At 44.7% G+C, this 21,676-nt stretch overlaps 1 protein-coding gene across 5 annotated transcripts in view; it reads right to left on the bottom strand.

Moving 5' to 3' along the window:
* NCAM1 (neural cell adhesion molecule 1) overlaps positions 1-21,676 on the bottom strand; it is a 948,636-nt gene that overhangs the window by 88,336 nt on the left and 838,624 nt on the right. The gene's annotated exons all lie outside the window — the stretch shown is intronic.

The following is a 21,676-nucleotide window of genomic DNA, read 5'->3' on the forward strand; positions in this document are numbered from 1 at the left end:
CTTTCATTTCAAACAGTTCTAAGAAACCAATCAAGTCCACAATTCTCACTTTTCAGTTTGACCTGATAGCGGCAAAGCCCTAACATCATATTAATTCAAGCTGCTAACAATGTCAGAATTCAGTACGTCTGGAAAAGGTGGCAGGGTATTTTCAGTGCTACTGTAGGTGTAAAACTCAGGAATTGCCCGTCCACCTGCCTTTGCCAAAAAGACTGTCAGGACTGCCTTAAAAAAGGGATTATTCTTTGTTAGTAACTTAGATCCTTTTAACTCTTTAATCAATTTATGGAAATACTGTCACTTGTCAGTAAGGACCTGAGAAACTCTCTGGGCAATCCTTCTTTAGAGATGCATGGTAATAGAGTTTCCTCTCAGTCCGTCCTCTTTAACAACTGTCACCAAGGTGTAGACCAGGGTCACTTTTGAGCCAGTATCAGGTATTGACTCATCGGCTTTGAATGGGCTGGAAAAGGGTTTAATTATTAATTTCATGCTAATGGCATAGGAGCAGTGGTATTCCTCTTGCAAGAGATCTGGGACTGCATTTGAAGTTAGAGGTAATTATCTAGGAGATCCCCCTTTGAAATCTTGAAGAGGATGATTATGGAAGATTCTCGATAAAAAATAATGTATTGCTGATGATCTTCAATGACCAGAAAAATTTTGCGTGATCTGAGTCTATTAATGATTGAGAAGATTATTTCACACGGGATGGAACAAGTTACCTCCCTGTAACTCCTGTTCTCCAGCATGGGTCTGGCAACTGTATTTCTCCTCTAAACCAATCACTGTCCTTTGGATCATACTGTCCCCATCCAATGACAGTCCACTCCCTAAGCTCCACCCCTGGAGGCCATCTTCAGATTTGGTAGCACACAAAGTGGCAGTATGAACCAAGAAGAGCCACAGAGAGGAAGGAGGGAGGGTTTGCATGTGAATCTATGCCAGACCCATGCTGGAGAACAGGAGTTACAGATAGGTAACTTGTTCCTTCTCATTCCAGCAATTTGAATGCCCGCTGTTGAAATAATCTCACTCCAGCTATCACACCAGTCCAAGTGGTCCGATTCCTAAAGGTTTGGGCTCGTACTGCTTTAACAGCACCCTCTCTCTAGAAGATCCTTTGAACTAGGGACCTTACAAAATGAATACACAGAACACATAGACCAAGGGCTGACTTCATCCACTGGTTCCTCTTAATGACATACATATCTATATGAAGAGTCATGTAGTCAATTGGTCCACCAGCCCACCTGGGTCCGGAACAGAGCTGCTGCATCTAAAGTTCAGTCAAATGGTTCAGATGCAAATGCGCAACTATTACTGAACTAAAATGCCCGCGCGTGCACCTGTTTCAGCATCACTGAATTGTCTGCTGCAAGAGAAGGCAGGTGGGATTCTTGTTAAAAATCAGTGGGGTGTTTTGTCGTAAAAGATAAATGACTGCTATAAAAACAAAAATACTCTTAATGAGTACAGAATAAGGGCTTATTAACTTGTGTTTTGAGTGTTTGGAGCTAGAGCAGAACACTTGTTTCACACTGTTTTGGAAAGGGGTTTGCTCGATCTATGCTAAGAGTGCACATGATCAGGTTGGTCGGCTATTGCATGCAGGATGCTCAAGGCCAAGCCTGATGACAGCTGCAAACACCGACCGGCAAGGTATAAATGGATATGGGAGGTGGTTTACACAGTTGTTCACTTCATACAGTATCCTGATATAATGGCTCTCCATAATGGCAATAACATTTCCCCAGTCGAGGGCAACGCCCTTAAAGTAGTAGCCTTTTATGTCCTGTGTTCCACACTATTGAAAACAATCACACCTTTATTGACAAACTTTCTACCTTAATATAAGATTTGTCCTTGATTTACCTACACTGGTATCCAGGGAGCAAGGTAAGGGTGTCAGTGTGCATTTTTCCACATTTGCATGTGTGTGGTACATCAGTGCACACGGAAGGAGGCGAGGCAGCTGCTGTGTCTTTAACTCCCTTGTGTGTGTGTGTGCTTAAAATCAAACTTATGAGCACACAAACTGCGAATGTCTGTATTTTAGCAATCACAGACACATTTGTTTTAAGCTCATCACCTTCTTTACTATGTCTGGAAAGAACTGCATCATGGGAGGAGTAGACATGATTTGCATGAATTTCGTGGAGAAGAGAACTGAATTGCCACGAGAATGGGTCTAGAAGGAAGGGGTGACATCAGGGGGGGGTGTCCACAATTGCTCAGGAAACCTGTAAAATATAGGCTTCGAAACAATTGGATAGAACCGCATCTGTGTGATAGCTGGTGAGGACAACTGGACTGATACCACCTGGAGCAATGTTTCGGTGTGCAAAACCTGGCCGTCCTAACCCATGGCATCAACACTCAGGGATGAAGACCCCACCAAAGAGAACGCTGTCGTCCAAGGGTTACTCGGCGACAAAAGCTCTGTGTCCATGTTTATGCGGCTTGGTGCACTCCCCAGTACTGCCGATGGGTTTGTCCACACTCGTGGCTCCTCCCTTGATTACCTTCACACCATCTTTGGAACCCTGACGGTCATGGGCTTTGGACAGTGTGAGTTAGTTCTGATAGGGGGAGCCCTATCTCCAGAACTGATGGCCCAGCAGAAACTGATGCAGAATCAACAACACTGTGAGTGGATCCCCCAGCAGAGCCGCAGCATCTCACATGCTCTTTAGAAAGAAAGCTGACAGATATCAAGGGTGAAAACCTCCACGGCTCCAATTAATTTTGGTGAAGCACCCTCTGTTTTAAAAGCAATTTGAGGGGAAACTCTAAATCCACAGTGGGTTTAGATTGGCAAAGTTGGCTTTATAGTTCTTCATAACACAATACAAGCCTGATTTTATTTACTTGCATTTGGCACACATAGAAAACTTGAAGTGTTTTGTAAGCGGACTTGAGCAACCTGGGCGGTCCCTCCAGGAACAAAGGAGACAACCGGCTGAACCGCATGGCTCACCACCACCGACCTTATACACCCCTTTGTATGACCATTTGTGAGCAACTGCCAGCACTGAGTGGAGAAGCACACACACATCAGGCAGAACCAGGGATCTGGGTGTCAGGTGCATGATTAACTTTCACAGATCAATTTGGCTAAAGTCCATCCAAACACTAAATACCAATTGTCGAGCCTAGGAAAAGTAAATTGGCACTGCTCATTTATTCTGGTTTGGCATCTTGTTGGAACCCAAATGTTTACCAACTCAACAGTCGGATTAAGGCTCACTAATAACAAGTGCAAAGTGTGGCTATTAATGTGAAGGTCTAGTAACTTTGCTATCAGACCTATTGGCAGGCCCTGTCTCTTCAACTCAATGGGGGGGTGTTTAACCCCCACTACAATCAACAAGCCCATTGCTTTGAAAGTCTGTTTCTGTGCATAGTGCTATTCTCACCCTATTTTAAGGAGTTAGGAAAAGCAACATAAGATTTCTCCTAACATGACTGAAACAATTCAAATGCAAATGTGTGTGTCAAGTTAAGGGCGAACAACAAAAACACATGTTAAAAGCTATTTAGCTCGTCCCAATGCTCTCTTCACAGTAAATAAAGTGATTCATTTAATTTCAACAAAGAAATTGGGTTCAAACACATGGTAGAGGTAAACTAGAAAAGTGCATCTACATATGTAAACGTTTTTATATCTACACCCATCTATTTGTATGCACGTATGTACATAGGGCCTTAAATCCTCCAATTGCTATGCAGGAGTGGATTTATCAGTCGTGTGTAGGTTTTGCAAGGCACTTCCCGTGTGCTTGCTTACAATTCAACATATCTTTGCGGCGCCCATGAAACACATGAAATTGAGCGGAGCAGGTCGGAGAGCAAAAGTACAGTTATTGTGGAGGGTGCTCCCCCCACACGCCACTCAGGTGTATTAGTGCATGCCGGCACATCAACAAGTTAATTTCCATTTGGTCTGCAGAGATATACATATGCAAGTAGTACCAAGGCTGCAAAGGTAAGACGAGTTAGTGATGCTTTCATCTGAGAAGAAAGAGGTTTAGTAAGGAAATTATTAGTCCGCTTGAATCATCATTCCTTTTAAAGAGAGAAAGAGTGGAAGAAATAAAAAGGTTTGAGGGGTGGAGGAGGCGGTGTGGGGTTGGGTAGTCGGGCTTGGAGTTAATGAAAGAAATGGATGAAGATGTTATCATGCTCTAACATTCATCTGCCCGCAACGTAAGGAGCAAATGAACCTGTTTGCAGCTGCACATGCAATTGACATACTCCCATTTACACAGAATTCGTTGCTGTAACGTTTTTTGCATAAAAAGATTGGAAATCCTAAACTCGACTGAAATAAATATGACCTTTACTGCATTGGCTAAGAGCAGAGATTTGTAAGCATGCCAACACGCGTCACCATTTGACTAACAATCAGAACACGTCAAACAAATACAACACTAATAATGATTATTCAACCAAGACCCCCTTTATCAGAACACATTACTATTGAAACATGTTTTATCTAACAACTTCTTAAAATACTCTAAATAAATAATAACTGGGAAATTACTCATGCAAGGCACAAAACCTCAACCGGGAAACGGGATATGAAATGCGGACTATAAGCACAACGCCTGCTCGACAATTGCCCGTTGCTCTCTGAAAGCATCTGCACATCCCTCTGGAGACATTAAAAACAAAGGCAGCACGACAGTGTGAGTCATAAAATGGGACCAAAGCTTAGAGAAGAATGCCGAAGATACAAGAGTCCATGTCTGGAACACTGTCTTCACTAGAGCACCAAATCTTGGGGAGTAAATTACAGAGTACAAGTATGCATAAAAGATGCAACCCATCAAACAGATGTGGATTTGCCAAGCGGAGAAAAACACACAAAGAGGTCAGGGGTAGTACCCTAGATTCTGCTCTGCAAAATTTCTCATTGTTGGTAGTTATTCAAATATTCCATATCTTCAATTCAAGCATTTCCTTAATATCTTAAAATAAAGAGAAGCACCAATGTCCTCTGCTGGGAAAGAAAATCAGTAGGACAATGCAATGATTAAAAAGGATAACTTCTGGTGTGAATTTAGGGTGTGATCCCAATTCGTCCATTTAATTGGATTTGAGAATTAACTGTGATCTTGGTTGCGTTGAGCTATGAGTGGCAACACTTGGATTTACAGAGGCGATCCTGGGACTCAGATCGAGCAAACCCAAATATATTGAAAGCTCTGTGCAATTCCAGGATATTACGAAGGAGAGGATCCTAAGTGGGAAGCAATTGCATAGGAGAAGCATGAACTGCAAGCCTTTGCTCCTTGTTTGTAGAAATCATGAAGGTACAGAGAAAGCTGGTAAAAACATCAGAAGGAAGGGGTAATTAGGCACACAGAGATAATGTTTCTCCAAGGCATCTGTTAATGAAACAGAAAATATTTAGTATAAATGTGTCCTATCAGGATGCCAACAACGGGAAACAGGAGAGGTGTTACATACAGGGTTTCTCAATTTAAGGTTCAACCCAAAAATTAGATATACACCTGTGTTCTGAGATTCCTATCACTGTATAAGCTGGTTTGACGGAAACCCCACATATAGGGCATTTGATATTCAACCAGGATGAATGAAGCACACTGAAATGATGATACAGACTAGTAAAGTGAGGCAATGCCTTAATCTGAGAAAGTGAGGATATACCTTAATCTGAGAAAGTGAGGATATGCCTTAATCTGAGAAAGTGAGGATATGCCTTAATCTGAGAGCAGATGCCCAGGTTTCCCATGTGACAGATATGCCCCAGAACTACTTTTCAAATGTAATATTGCAGACAAAACGTACACAAGAAGAAGATTCCTTGGACAAGGAGCAAAGCAGTTACAGGGCCTCTGGTAAAGCACATTGGTATTAGAGAAAGACATGTATCACTATGATAATAGAACGAATGACAGAGGTCCCAGAGGTTGTACTGAGGGATCCTGTATAGATGTTAAAGAGAAAGAGACTCTCAATGAATTGATCATACAGCTCCAGAAGTCAATATTAAGATGTGATGGCTTCATTTGCCACAAAGATTAATTCATCCACATTATTTCCTTAGCAAATAATAGCACTGAAATATTACATGATTGAACTAGCCTCCAAAGAAAAGACATTACACTGTGAACATCAAAGTGCAATGCGCCTAAAAGAGGAGAAGTGATGGAGAAAGCTGACCTAAGCCCTGGAAAGGAGGGATCAGATTCAGCGCTTGCATCCCCAGGCGCATGAATTTTGATCACAGAGGGGCTTGAGGAGATGCCAATATGAGTCTCATCCTGGAAAATATAGTCATCCTCCAAAGAGGTTTTTGCAAAACAAACTTTCTAATCCAAAGCAAATACAGGAAAGGGATTTAAAAATTATGCTTTCATGTTTCATTTTTGTCCATTGCTCAGCCATGCTATTTTGTTCATTGGCGTCCAAAGGTTGTTTCTTTATGCGCCTTGACCCTTTCTATGACCCACTCAGGAGCCAAGTGGGGGCCATTAGACTTGCTCTGATTGGCAGATAGGATTTTTTGAGGTTACAGCGGTAGCAACCATTGTGTAACCAAGGGATACAATTTTACAATGCATACAAAAATGAATCCCTCTGATTCCGCTCTCTCCTAAAAGATGGGGGGAAGATGAGATAAGGGCGTGGACCAACTCTCTCTCTCTCACTGAGTCCAGATAGGCGAGAGAGCAGATGAGTAAAGTGGTTTCGAACACAATCATTCAGAGTGCTGCTGTTATGATGTCCGGCGCCTGACACAGTTTGCTCTGTATCAGTGAACATTGCTATTGCACTCCCTCTTGCACTCTGCGAAATCACAAACAACCCTTGGGTTGAAACTCTTAAAACCCGAGAGATACCCAGCACAAATATTAGTCAATACCGAAGAATTGGAAATGACTCGATTGTCACAGATTCTTCACCCTAAGCAAAGGCTGATGCTCAGAAACGAATGCCGATTTCTATAATTTGATTTCCAAGAGACATAGGTTTGTAAAATCCATCAGCAATGACGGCAAAGCAATGATTGTTATCTATATCCTAATCAATTATTAAACTTTAAAAGTATGTGATGTCTGCTCTCCTTCAGCGCTTAAGATGTCAAGAGCATTAGAGTAGAACATTAGATATACATTTTCTAATTGCAGGACTCATCAATTAGCAATGTAGACTACTAATCTCTGTGGAATACTTATGGTCAAAGGATATTAGAGTAATATGAATGGCGTTTACCCCTCATCTGTAAAGTATTCCAAATTCTGACTACGGGACCCAGTGATCACTACGGGACCCAGTGATCCATGAGTCTGTTCAAGATGGAATGACTCCCCAAAGTTCCTATTTCGTATAGTACAACCCTCAAGAAGGCATTCCCTGGATATTTGCACAACCCTTTTGACTACGGAATCTTTACTTCTGCAATGAATTGTGCAGTACACGCTTTGCTGTGCAAATGGGAATAAATAGTTAAGTAAGACGAAACTACCCAAGAAACACACACACACAACACACAGATCATGCAACTGTTGCCCAATCAGCTCCACACATGTGAAAAATACACAAGGTGGAACACGCAAGAGGAAAATCTAACATGCAACAGCAAAAGACAAACGTGCAGAACAAAACAATCAATTCTTGTAACCTTCTGGATGTCGCCCAAACCAGCTTTTGTTTCAGAGGAGAAGGCTTAAGGCTAAGTTTACTTGCATGCACATAGCAGTGTTACAAGATTTACTAGTGTTAGTTTTGTTTCATGGCCCAACCGAACCCAAATGCTTCTGTGCTAGTGAGTCCACAAATAAGATCTACATCATTTGTACAGTCCAAATTTAATAAAATGTTTCACAAGACCTCTAAGAATGTTTTTGAAATAAGGCAATGGGTTGTCCTTTTGTTGATGTGTTAAAAGGGGATACCAACAGAAGTTCGAATATTAAGATCAGACTAATCCAAAATGTGACTATTGCCTCGCATGTTAATTTGTTAAATTGTGTTGCCACTTTGTTTTTTTCTTTTAAGCTTGGAAGGGTCAGTCATTTGCTTCTATCTTGCATTGAGGTCTGCGGCCGAGGCTACATGGTTATATGCCATGAACTGTCGCCTGACAAATTGTTGATGAGTCTACATGCTGCAACAGATATATTACTGTGTGTAGCAAATATTTGGTAGGTACTCATGGGTATGTACAATTTACCACAGTGAAGTATTTGCAGGTAGACGGTCTCATTATTCTAAACAATCGATCCATCTTGCAGATTACGTTTTTGTGAGAGACATTTTAACTTAACGACCATTCAAACTAAAATGCAACTATTATGTACTAAATACGAAAATTAAGTTTACCTACAGTTTGGAATTATATGGTATTAAGAAAATGTGTAGAAGGAAAAAGTATAATCGCAGTAGTCTTTAGTGGGTTTGAGCGAGGGGTGGACCTGTCCGTGATCTCTACTCGCCTTGTAGGCACCTATGCTCCAAAGACTGAAACAGACTAGAATGGTGAACACATTCCACACCAATTTAATGGTGGGATCTGGAGAGTGACGCTTTTCATGAGCCCATTCTGGGTGATATCTGCATGTCGTTAAGACATGATGGCATCCTGGCAAAAGCATCATCAAATCCAGATACAAACTGCGGAGGAGGTGCACTTTGATCACACGTGAATACTAGCAAGCTTCTGAACCTTCGAAATAGGGCCAATATTAACATTGAATTGAAGCAAATGATTGAGCTGTAAATAAAACGTTTAAAATAACTTTCCAATTGAGAGGGAGAAAGTCTGAATTTCTAAACTGTGCATGCAAACAGAGGAGTCAGGTCTTCACAAGAAATTGTTAAAACTGTGTATGTTCTGGAAATGTTCATAACGCAATCATGTTTAGTTTAGGGAATTTGTTGGATTCTAGGGACCCTAAATCTATATGCCCATTCAGAACAAAGAATTTTACCTTCTGCTCATCAGCGTGGACGACATCAGCAGCACCATGCAAGCCACATGACAAAGTCACATGATACGCAAGCACATGATTGGTTGAAAGGAAAGTGGAGGAAGTCACATGAAAAATACAAAAAAAAATCAAAAAACGGAGGTAAACAATGGGTAGGAAAATCAACAACAACGTTACAAACTGAGCAAACAAGAAACAAAAATTAAATGTGTAAATTTGCTACGTAAACATGACACAAGTGGAAATGGTGTTGGTCTGAAAACACAAACATATTCAAAACGGTTACAATAATTCAGCAGGAGCATGGAAGAGCAGGAAGTTAGGACATGATGCACTGGTTGTTACCAAATCTGATTGAAACATTGTAAGTAAAGCATTTAATATTACAAACTGATTCAAACATATAATTGCAATCAAACAGAAGCGAGGTTGGGTGGGTACATGGGTAGGAAAAAGGCAAGGTATTTAGCTGATGTCAATTCTTAGTTTGTGTCCTGAAACAAGGTGCAATTAGGTGCAAACAAATTTGTGATCATTTTTCCTTGACAAGAGAAATTGTAATCGTTGAAACAAGGTGCAAGTACAGAATATCATTGTATGGATAGATAAATGCAAAGACAGGTCCGGCATTGGAAGAAAATGGCATTTTAAATACGTTGCCCTATTCTGAAACATTGTTTCCGTTCCAATGTATGCATTTCCACTCAGTGCACAAAGGTTTCTTATTTCTTCAGCCGACGGTGTAACAAGGTTTATTCAAAATCTCCTTGGGGTTCATTTAATATGGCCCGAAGAGGTAAATCAAGGCTTCATGTGGTTTATTCCTTGCCTTACCACTCTAGGTCATTTTAGAAATTTTCTGTAGGCGACGTGGGAGTCCGGACTCGGAATCTGTTTCCTACTTGTCACTCCTGCTCTGCCTGCAAAACCTCTTTATTGTACGCCTGCAAAAGTATGCAGGCGGATGAATGGATTACTACACGATTCGCATGCATTTAGCACCTACTAAAAGCATGCAGATTCCATTGACCGCCATTGCAAATGCCATCTTAAAGCATTATTTGCCGGCATCATTTACATCTTTAACTAAACGGATCGTAAAAGAAAAGCATAAGGCGAATTTGCCACTTCTTGCTGTCTGAACATTACACATAGCATGCAGGGGACCCAAGAGCTGAAAGTGCTAACACTCGTGGCCCCCTGCATGCAAGTGCCATGTTTTAGACAATGACCCCCCCCTTGCGTTTATTCTCAGGATGGAACGAAGTCAGTGTGTACGGATGTTTACAGAGAGAATAGTGTTTCTTGCTTCCAGGTACTGCAGTTGAAAATATGGATCTTTTCAATGATTTAGCAATATTTTGGGAAGACGACGTTATAGAATTTGAAAGAGATTTGTATTCCATTTGTATAGCCTTATGGCCCGAGTGGGGGGTCATTATCGCAGAGGGACATGAGTTGGGAAAGGGTCATTATCCCAGGCGATAATGAGCCCTCCTGAGGTCTACAAGGTTATTAGCACATAATGGTAATAGAATAACATCTTTTAGCGTTTTCACGTTGACGTAAAAACGTTACTTTCACAGTTATTAAACTAAATAGACAACTTAGTAAATGACCTGTTTTATTTTGTATGCTTTAAATGTTTGTCTTCATAAGCTGAGCATTCCAATTGCAAAGGACTGGAGTGGGTCTAACATGAGCATGAATTAGGAGTCATGTAGTTGCCTCTATGAGAAAGTGAAAGCATCTTCCAATGTTTTAGCTTTGTCCTTATTATTTTGATGAATAGGAGGTTGCAGCTAAAAAAAAGCTATTCCCAGAGAGGAAGTGTCTTGTTGGAAAAGATCTGGCCTGAAATGGCATTGTTGTTTCCCAGCCTGCTTTTGAAGACGTGGGGCCTGATTTACAAAAACATTTTACCGTGGGGCAATCCCATTGGAAAACGTTTTGTAAATAAGGCCCAGAATGTTCTGCACGCAGCCATTATCAGTAGTTAGTGACTGCATTCTGATCGGCTGAAATGGGGCCCATAACGATCTCCATATGCTAATACACATCATGGAGTTGACTTGCAAAGAATGTACCTGCAGTAACTTCTCTGTGAATCGAATATTCCCTCTCCAGTAGGTAGTTGATAATGAGTAATAAGGTTCCTAAAAGTACTTCCTTGTCAATCAGACTCTGAGGCAGCATGTTGAGATGCAGCTGCTTCTGGTCGGAAACATTAAGAGATGCTTGTTTTTCAATGCATTCAACATGTGGCCATTAAACCAGAAGACCCCTTATTCTTCTGCATGGGATTCACATTCTAGAATCATGCTGAGCAGGTGGCGGGACGCTCTCTGAAAAGTAGACTAAGGGGCCTAATTCACAGAGCGTTTTCCAAAGGTGTGCCACCATGATAAAACGCTTCTGTGAATTAGGCCCTATGTGTTCTGCAGGTTTCGGACATCCGCCATCCTGTTATTCCCCCCCTGCCCCCCCACTCTGTTTTCAGTAATAACAAAGCTCTGTCTTTATGCGGAGCTTCACAGAAGCAACTCCGGGACACTATTCGTGGCCGAGTATGGGAGGTGGGCATAGGGAAGTTTCATCGCAATTCGATTTTATTTAACCGAATTCGGCTGCAAATGTATGTGGGGGGTGGTAAAGGTAATAATTAAGGTGGGGGAAGTGGAGGCGGTGGGGTCTCCCCCGCATATATATGCAGCCAAATGGTATAAAAGAAAAATAATTCGATGAAATTGTATTCGACAAATTCTTTCTGATGAAATCACATATAACCTGGGAGGTGTAAAAGATGGAATGTGTGCAGGGCAACATTAAACAGCCTACTGCTTTGCTGCTACCATCTGCTTTCTTTAACAACATTAATGCTTCCAGGTCCTTGCCACTCGGGAAACCTTTACTGGTTTCAGACCCCTGTAGGAATCCATGTTTAATAAAATGCACATCATGCGTACTGAATTGTAAACACATCCAGTAACTATCAAACAATCTCTGGTGCCATTAAATACAATTTAAATCTTGACTTAAGGTAAACTGAAATAGTCGAAAGTTTCAACCACCGTTAGGAAAATAAGTCACAATAGCTATTATGAGAATTGTGTTTTTTAGACCACATTCGTAGAAAACACAGCAAGATCCATGTCCATGCACAGTTGTAACTGCCTCCATGAGTTTGTTTGTGTTCAATCTGCTGTTTAAAAACCACAGAAAACTAAATACGTGTTGTGTATTAATTGTCTCAAACACAACAACGGGTCATTTTTATAACCGGCAAGGGGTGCAGCAAGATATAAATAAAAGCAAGGCGTGAAGCAGGTTACGCCTCGTTGCTCTGCAAAGTTAGATTTTACGCATGTTTTTCAGGCGGGGTCCCAAAGCATAAAGCAGGCTATGCCTTCTTAGACTGCAACGTTAGATTTTACACAGGTTTTGCAAGGCGGGGTCCCAAGGCATAAAGCAGGTTACGCCTTGTTACACTGCAACGTTAGATTGTACACAGGTTTTGCAGGTGGGGTGCCAGGTTACACCGAAACGCTAGATTTTATACAGGTTTTGCAGGTGGGGTGCCAAGGCATAAAGCAGGTTACGCCTTGTTACACTGCAACGTTAGATTGTACACAGGTTTTGCAGGTGGGGTGCCAAGGCATAAAGAAGGTTACGCCTCGTTACACTCCAACGTTAGATTTTACACACATTTTGCAGGCAGAGTGCCAAAGCAGGTTACGCCTTTTTACACTGCAACGTTAGATTTTACACAGGTTTTGCAGGTGCGGTGCCAAAGCATATAGCAGGTTACGCCTCGTTACACTCCAACGTTAGATTTTACACACATTTTGCAGGCAGAGTGCCAAAGCAGGTTACGCCTTGTTATAATGCAACGTTAGATTTTAAACATGTTTTGCAGGCGGAGTGCCAAGGCATAATGCAGGTTACGCCTCGTTATACTGCAACATTAGATTTTAAACACGTTTTGCAGGCGGGGTTGCCAGGTTACACCACAACAGTAGATTTTATACAGGTTTTGCAGGTGGGGTGCCAAGGCATAAAGCAGGTTAAGCCTTTTTACACTGCAACGTTAGATTTTACACAGGTTTTGCAGGTGGGGTGCCAAAGCATATAGCAGGTTACGCCTCGTTACACTGCAACGTTAGATTTCACACATGTTTTGCAGGCAGAGTGCCAAAGCAGGTTACGCCTTGTTATAATGCAACGTTAGATTTTAAACATGTTTTGCAGGTGGAGTGCCAAGGCATAAAGAAGGTTACGCCTTGTTACCCTGCAACGTTAGATTTTACACAGGTTTTTCAGGCGGGGTCCCAAAGCATATAGCAGATTACGCCTTCTTACACTGCAACGTTAGATTTTACACAGGTTTTGCAGGTGGGGTGCCAAAGCATGTAGCAGGTTACAGTTCGTTACACTTCAATGTTAGATTTTACACAGGTTTTGCAGGTGGAGTGCCAAGGCACATAGCAGGTTACGCCTTCTTACACTGCAACGTTAGATTTTACACAGGTTTTGCAGGTGGGGTGCCAAGGCATATAGCAGGTTACGCCTTCTTACACTGCAACGTTAGATTTTACACAGGTTTTGCAGGTGGGGTGAACGCATAAAGCAGGTCACACCTTGTTACAATGCAACGTTAGATTTTACACAGGTTTTGCAGGCGGAGTGCCGAAGCATAAAGCAGGCTACGCCTCGTTATACTGCAACGTTAGATTTTACACGTTTTGCAGGCATAGTGGGAGAGCGGGGATTTTCTCGCTTGCATAAAACAAATGGATTCCGTTGTGGATGCAATCCCTGAGGTGTCATTTGCAGGCCGCATTTACATTTTTAAACGACACAGAGAATAAACGGAAAGAATAAGGCGAATTGGCCTCTTTTTCCTCTTTCAGTTTGCATTCTTTTTCCTGAAAGATAAACATAGCATGCATGCAACTCATCAGCACGGAAGCGCTAACATTGGCGGCCACCCGTGTGCAATTTGCACTTCTTAGAATCTACCCCCACGTGACTTAACAAACAGCACGCTGCATCCACAGTCACTGCAAACAACGCCCCTGCATACTCACGGTTCCAGCCTGTGGTTTCTGATTCAGTGGGCGGAGGAGTTGCTATGGAAACGGGAACGGATAGATAGGACACGCAAAGTTGAAACACGGTGAGGATAAAGGATTAAGGCATGCTGTGTAATGAGCAAGCCGGAGAAGGCAAGAGTGATGAAGCGCTGCGTTGCCAAGAGAAGGAGATCGCAGCGCTCCATGTCTACACCATGGGCGAGTTATGGCGCGTAATAACAGTCACAAAGTAGCAAAACGATAAGTAAATAATTGATAGGCGCGTCTAACTGCCAGCAAGAGAACTATTAAAGTTTCATTATTCCTCCATTTCTCTGAAATTAATCACATGGAAAATACAAAGGAAAAGCTCTTCCCCAGGAGTCCAAGCACCTGTGCAAGGCAAAAACAAAGGGGGCGGGTGTGTCAACTAGCTCGGTCTCTTGGGAGGCTTGCAAGGGGGTGGGGGGCGGGGGCTTTATCAGATGTTCTGCATCTTATAATAGGGGATTAGGAGTGTCACTTTGTATTTATGTGTTAATCGAGTCCAGTCAGACAAGGGGCTGCAAAACGTTCCCCGCCCATTTGTGCAGCTTACTCAACCATGTTGCAACAGTGAATTTGTTGTAGGTCTACCCGATGTGTACAGTTTTACTGTGACAAAGATGGTGGTATCCTACTACATAAAGATAATGCTCTGATTACTTAGCGGTAATCTTCATTACTCCTAGTCCTACTCTTCCTTGTCACAGTACTTACTTCATGAGGCCCCTGCCTCCGACACAGGACCTTCTTCTATTTCTTTAAATTCCTATAACTCCTCCCCCACATCCACGTCACTCGGTTTCATATTACCAAGCCGGAGCATGGGACATTCCCCGCAAGGAGGGTCGTCAGTACTGTGACGAGGAAGAGTAGGACTAGGAGTAATGAGGATTACCGGTAAGTAATCAGAGCATTACCTCCACGTCCACTCTTCCTCGTCCCAGTACTTACTTCATGAGGTATACCAAAGCAGCAACGGGGAAAAGGTCCCAATGAGACACAGAGCTAAAAACTGCAGCAAACACACCCACAATAACCCTTAATTCACATTCCCACAGACAAAACTCCAACCACGAAGGAACCAACCCCCCCGAGTGGGAGAAACTCAACCCATAGCGGTTGATGAAAATGCCTAGACCAGCCAAGGCGGCAGCCATACAAATCTCTTGCAGATAAAAACCCTCCTTGCATCGGCCCAGGAAGCCGCCAAACCCCTGGCGGACTGCCCCCTGATCGTGCGCAGGCACAGGCAGGCCAGAAGCCCCATAGGCCCTGAAGATCACAACCCGGAACCACCGGAAAATGGAAACCACAGATGCGTTATGCCCAGCCCCAGCCGGACCACAAGCAATCAGAAGACTATCAGATTGGTGGAAAAAAGCAAACCTAGCCAAATACTCCAACACATCCCGTCGGACATAATGTTAAGCCAAGCCACCTCCTCATGCATTCTCGGATCATGAAAGAAGTCAGGGAGAACCAGATCCTGAGAGGTGTGAAAACCGAGATACAACCTAAGGGAGGAACTTCGGACCACACCTCAGCACCACCGAGTCTGGCAGCACCCTCAGGAAAGGAGGGTGACATAAGAGAGACCCAATCTCCCCAAGCCTACGGGCAGAAGCGAGGGCAATAAGAAAAGCAGATTTCAGTGTAAGATGTTTGATATCAATCTCGGAAAAAAGGGCTGAAAAGGAGGCCCTTGAAGGAACGGTAATACAAGAGGGAGATCCCAAGGGGGAAGCCCTTTATCAGCACAAGGACGGGAAGAAGAAAAACCCTGGAGCAACTTCCCCACCAACACCTCCCCATTCTAGTGACCATCAGAGTCCCCCAAAAGGAATTTCATGGAGGCCCACTGAGAGCGAAGCCTGGAAAAAAACTGCCAGGCCCGTCAAAAGCCCTTCTGGAGGAATCGAAGGATAGCAGAGAGGCCAGAACGCAGGGGAGGGATCCCAGACCGCCCATACCAGTCTCGGAAATGGCTCCAATGCCTGCGAACACCTTCAGAGTGGAGGGTCTAAGAGCATCCATTATGCACTCATTTACAGGATCTGAGAACCGCTGAGATATCAACCTAGACTGACCAATAGCCACACTGCCCATTGCACACGGTGGAATTCCAATCACAGATCCCCTTGAAGGGGACACAGCCACCTCGGAACCAGCAAAGGTTCCTAGGACCGAAGCTCCAACAGAGAGGGGAGCCAACTCCGGCGGGACCAGAACTGAGCTAACAACACAGTCACCCTCGACACTCTGATGCGCCAAACCACCTGGGGCAGAAGGGGAATTGGCAGAAAGGCATAAAGGAAAACCCGATGGCCACTGTACAGAAAGGGCGTCCATCCCCCAATCCCCCTGGCCTGAAACCGAGAACAGAAGAGGGGAACTTCTGCTGAGGCCGGGGATGCAAACAGGTTTAGAACTGGGGACTCCAATCTGACACAGGTCACCGCAAAGACCTGGGCCAACAGGACCAGTTCCGCAGAGGAGTGAAAACCAGCGTCTGAGAAGATCCGCTTGCACATTGTCCACCCTTCTGATATGTGAGGCCACCAGAGACACCAGATGAGATTCCTCCCAGGTGCCTATCAGTGCTGCCAGAGCATTCAAGGAGCGGCCGGAACCCCTTTAGCAGTTGACATATGCCAAGGCCGTCGTATTGTCCGATCGGATCAAAACCGCCGACCGTCCAGCAACTCCTCATAGTACACCAGAGCTTGGACAATGGCACAACTCTTGCCAATTGGCTGATCGCTGGTTTTCCCCAGATCTCACAACCCTTGAGCTGAGAGGACCCCCAATGTAGACCCTTTCTGCTGGCGTCGGTAATAAGAGAGGCCACAGGAGGAAGGACCATGCACACCTCAGCCTGTAGACCTGAAACCCCCCGCCACCATAGCGGGGAGACTCGCAGCGCTGGGGACACTGAAAACAAAACTATGAAAGCCGAGACGTCGGGAGCCAGTGGGAGAGAGTATAAGACTCCAGGGGATGTAACCGAAGACGGGCTCAAGGAACTGGAAAACACGCAAGACGCCACGTGCCCTGTAACTTCAGCAACAGGCGAGCCGAGACATACTGCCTTCTGAGAACCCAGCCCAGACCAGCCAGCAAGCGCCCCCCCTGCACAACATCCAGAATACGCTCTCCCCAGACGTCCGGACAAGCAGTGCAGGGTCTTGAGACCCATAAGCAGGTGACACATCCTAGAAGGCATAGGGACCAGGAACACCCGCAAGTAGAAAACTTGACCCTGAACAGGGAGAGGAACGGGCAAGACGGTAACCCACAACAACCGTTCGGAGAGAACGGATCCCATGGCCAACTACTTGGACCGTGAGCTGGGTACCAAAGTCCTAACCATGCAAACCTGGACAGGAGGAGACAGGAACGGCAACTGATACCCCCCTCCGGAAGGAGCCCATTACCCAGGAAGCCGAACCCCACCGGTCCCATGCACCTCCAAGAAGATAAAGACGAGGAGCCGGGGAAAACCACTAGTCACTGCACTTGCACCAGAGGAAAATCACAGGACATTGAAGCATGCCTGTGCCACAATATAACAGCATGCTTGTCAGCCCACGAAAAGATCCGACTTATCAAAAGGAAGATACAGGACAGCCCAGAAGTCCAGCAGACCATGGCCCCCCCAGCCGACAGAGGAGCCACCAGGCTGGCGTCAAAAGGGAAGAGTACTGCCACAAAGCGGGGCAAAGCAATCCATCCCGGATAGCAGACATCAAAGGCAACCCCCCACCTGGGTATGCCTACACTGTAAAAACCCACTGAAGTGACATTCCCCTCCACCGGTACCAGGGGCTCTGAGAACCTCTCTAAGCACAGACATGTGCCACCGTGTGCCATATCACTTCTCACAAGTCTGAGAGGAGGCGTGAAAGCAACACGTCGGCACCAGAGGACCTAGGCCCTAAAAGAAGAGACACTGGGAACCCTCTGAATGGCCATTACTTCCATGATGCATTTTCTATAATTCATTGCCGGACAAGGGAAAAGAAAATCATCTCCTTTGACCTTCCCTCGTGCAGTTCAGAGGAAGAGGACAGGACAAGGAGTCTGTGTCCATAGCTAGCACAGACCCAAACACACCACTAACTCGCTACATAACTGAGAGGTGGCTTGAGCCCTGTATCCAGTAGCTGGTAGCCCCAAGCTCTAAATCGTTCCAATGCGTCGGTCTAGGAAGGATGAAGGGCCGAGTCAGCACCCTAGAGACTCGAACCCGAAGTGTAGACTATGCCAGGCCGGTACCTTTCCGGCCGCTTGCAAACGTGTCCAAATCCGCGCCGTTTTCACAGGCTGCACGCAAAGAATGCAGCCAATATCCGGTGCATCCTGGGCTGCGTGTGTCTGAGGAGCGGGTGGTATGTGACATGCCTGTGACAGTACAGAGCCCCCGTACTTTCAAAAACTCTCTGCCACCGTCACCCCACGACAAGAAGCAGAAAGGCCTCACAACAAAAAGGGAAGGCTAGCCCATACTGCCAAGTGCTTGCCATTATTTCCAATAAAGATGTGTACACAGAGCACGAGGAAACGGCATGTTGAAGGAGTCAAGATGGCCATACCAGCAGGAGAGGAGAAAAATATCAAGCACAGTCCTCCCCTCTCCTTACCTTCCCCCAGAGAATGCAGCTAACATCCTGTGCATCCCTGGCTGTGTATGTCTGAGGAGCGGGTGGTATGTGACATGCCTGCGACAGAACAGAGCCCCCGCACTTTCAAAGACTCTCTGCCACGGTCACCCCACGACAAGAAGCAGAGAGGCCACACAACAAAAGGGAAGGCTAGCCCATACTGCCAAGTGCTTGCCATCATTTCCAATAAAGATGTGTACACAGAGCACGAGGAAAAGGCCTGTTGAATCAAAATGGCCAAAAACAGGAGGAGAGGGGAAAAACATCAAGCCCAGTCCTCCCCTCTCCTTACATTCCCCGGGCCGTGCAGGACCCGGGACACAATGCTCCCGCTGCGGTCCGGAGCCCAGCAAAGAACCGAGCGAGGCAATCCTGCTCAACTGTGACCCCAAGCCCCGCAGGTGGCCCAGGAGCAGCGCCTCACCTGAGGGAGCCGAGGGCCCCGCCACACAGCCCCCCCCCAGGGGGCCAGCAATCGGTGCTCCCCAGTGCCCCACACCGGGAAGAAAAAGTCCAACCTGCCGGAGGCAGGAAAAATTAAACTGAGTGACGTGGATGGGGGGAGGAGTTATAGGAATTTAAAGAAATAGAAGAAGGTCCTGTGTCGGAGGCAGGGGCCTCATGAAGTAAGTACTGGGACGAGGAAGAATGGACGTGGAGGTAATGAGGGTCTCAACAGGAGGGCTCCCTCTCTAACTGTGCAAGGCCACACCTGTATTCGCGCACACAATGGAGACCCTCTGCAGAGAGAAGGGCACCCCCAGCATACAGCAGGCGTATTTGCCAGGAAAATCACTTCCCTTTTGGAAACGCTTCAAGACCCACAATGGTGTATGAGCACCTGGTGGCCGCACCGACCTGTGTGTAAACCAGTATGAACAAACACAATGCCTAAGGAGCTGCTGAAACACACTTGTATGGTTTAGGGGAGCAGTTTACAAAACAATGGATAAAATGGTACACTGACACACACAACAGAATGACACACACTATGTAGGGGTGTTTAGGAAAAACAACATTGCCATGTGCCTACGATCTGAATAAAATACTGCACACTAATCACTACTCAGCCTCCATAACTTGGTCTCACTTCCACTAAGCTGAGCGCGTGTCCAGCACTTTCATCTGTAATTGTTGCCTCATCTTAAGAATGGACACAATGCGGATGCTTCCATCACGGATTCAGGAGTGGTATAGTGGCAAACACCATCACCAGCCTTACAGATAAGGAGTGTTTTGGCTACTTTTATTACCTAAAAATAGGCAAATACTCCCCAAAAATGTAAATAGGGAGTCAAAATACTCTCATAAAACAAGGAACCGTCTCATAGAACCTTGTCCCTCGGCTTGCACCCACACCTCTCGCTGAACATGTCTGGACCAGTAGTGCAGGTAACACCACAGGAAGAAACTGACATTATTACTGCCTGAACTGAAGAGGTACATGTGCAAGAATAACTAGGTGCAAAGAAATTATTATTTCAAAAACATTTCCATTTTCCAGTTAAAACATATTTTTACTCGCTAATAAAATATTTCCAATGGGAATTGGACTTAAACTTTGCCTCCCTTAAAAATCCCTTAAAAATCTGGAGCACTGACCACCAAAGGCTGCTCTTCGAGACTGCATGAGACTCCTCACTCCTAGCTGAGGATTAGAGGGTGTTTAAAAGCATAATAAAGGACTGTTAACCCTTACAATGCCACAATTTCAATGATTTCAGATTAACTTTAGGACTCAAACACATCCCAAGGTTAGGGAAAGGGTTACACACCTTGGTGCCACCCGCTCTATTTCCTTCATTTGTTTTCCGTTACAATCCTGTCCCCTAAAGTATAGACACACTTACAGTTCGACCAGTTTATTCAGACAGCCCAAATCCAATTTTTAAATATTTCTTCTGCTTTTGAATGTAAAAAAAAAAAAGAAATCTTTGAAAAGTTATGTATTCGTTGATTTGAAAAGGAAAAGTTATCTAATGTAACGCCTAGTGCACTCCTATTCCATAGTCCCCTTTTCCTCCATTTCTGGGTGTCCGTCTAGCGCGATTTACACCGCAACATGCTTTCCCCTTTATGGTTTAGCATGCGCTTAGGCACAGACATGAGTGATGGCGCGAGCACGCTGCTGATTCCAACTCTCCGGCACCACCCGTCGGTCCCTTTTCTTCACAACAGCATTGGCGCTGGATAGCTATATTTTATGTGGGCTGGAGGGAGGTTCGTATGGTGGAAGTACGGTAGTCACTGCAATGAGTAAATGCTTCTTACTCCTACGCCCTTTCCCCTTTCCTCCATACTTCGGGGGATTGCAAACCATGAAATATTTCCGGGAGGAGGAACCCTCGACTAATTTAAGCAAACAGATTTATCAGAACAGCCTGACCAAAGGAAAAATCTGCCCAAGAGCTTATGTCATGCAGAAGTGTTTGCAGTAGGCCAAACGACTAGCCCAAGGCACTGATGTCTCTGAAAAGCAACAGCTGTGGCTTTTGCCCTGAGAGCATGGAGCCCCTTTGATGCAACTACCTCTTGGATTTGTCACACTCCAGAATGCAGGAAACCATCTACCTAGCCACAGAAGCTTTAGAATGTTGATGTCCAGGTGAGGAGCAATATAAAGTCACACAATAGGCATCTATTGCATCTAGTATCTTCATCTGCATACTACATTCGACTCTTGGCTCACAAACGACCTTTCTTGCCACAGAAAGGATGTGAAATCACTGCAAGCGCTATTACATCAGCAAAACTGGAGTATTGCAGCTCTTTGCTTATTGGTATAAAGCTTGTTCAGAATAGCTCTATACGAGCTATAATGGGCCTAAGAAAATACACACACATGTTTCTGAGATAAGAAGAAACTTACACTGGCTGCCCATCGAGCAAAGTGTGATGTTTAGACTCCTAACGATTACATTTAATGCGGTGACAC

Source organism: Ambystoma mexicanum, chromosome 9, assembly GCF_040938575.1.
Source record: "Ambystoma mexicanum isolate Mex_15411 chromosome 9, UKY_AmexF1_1, whole genome shotgun sequence".
NCBI classification, from domain to species: Eukaryota; Metazoa; Chordata; class Amphibia; order Caudata; family Ambystomatidae; genus Ambystoma; species Ambystoma mexicanum.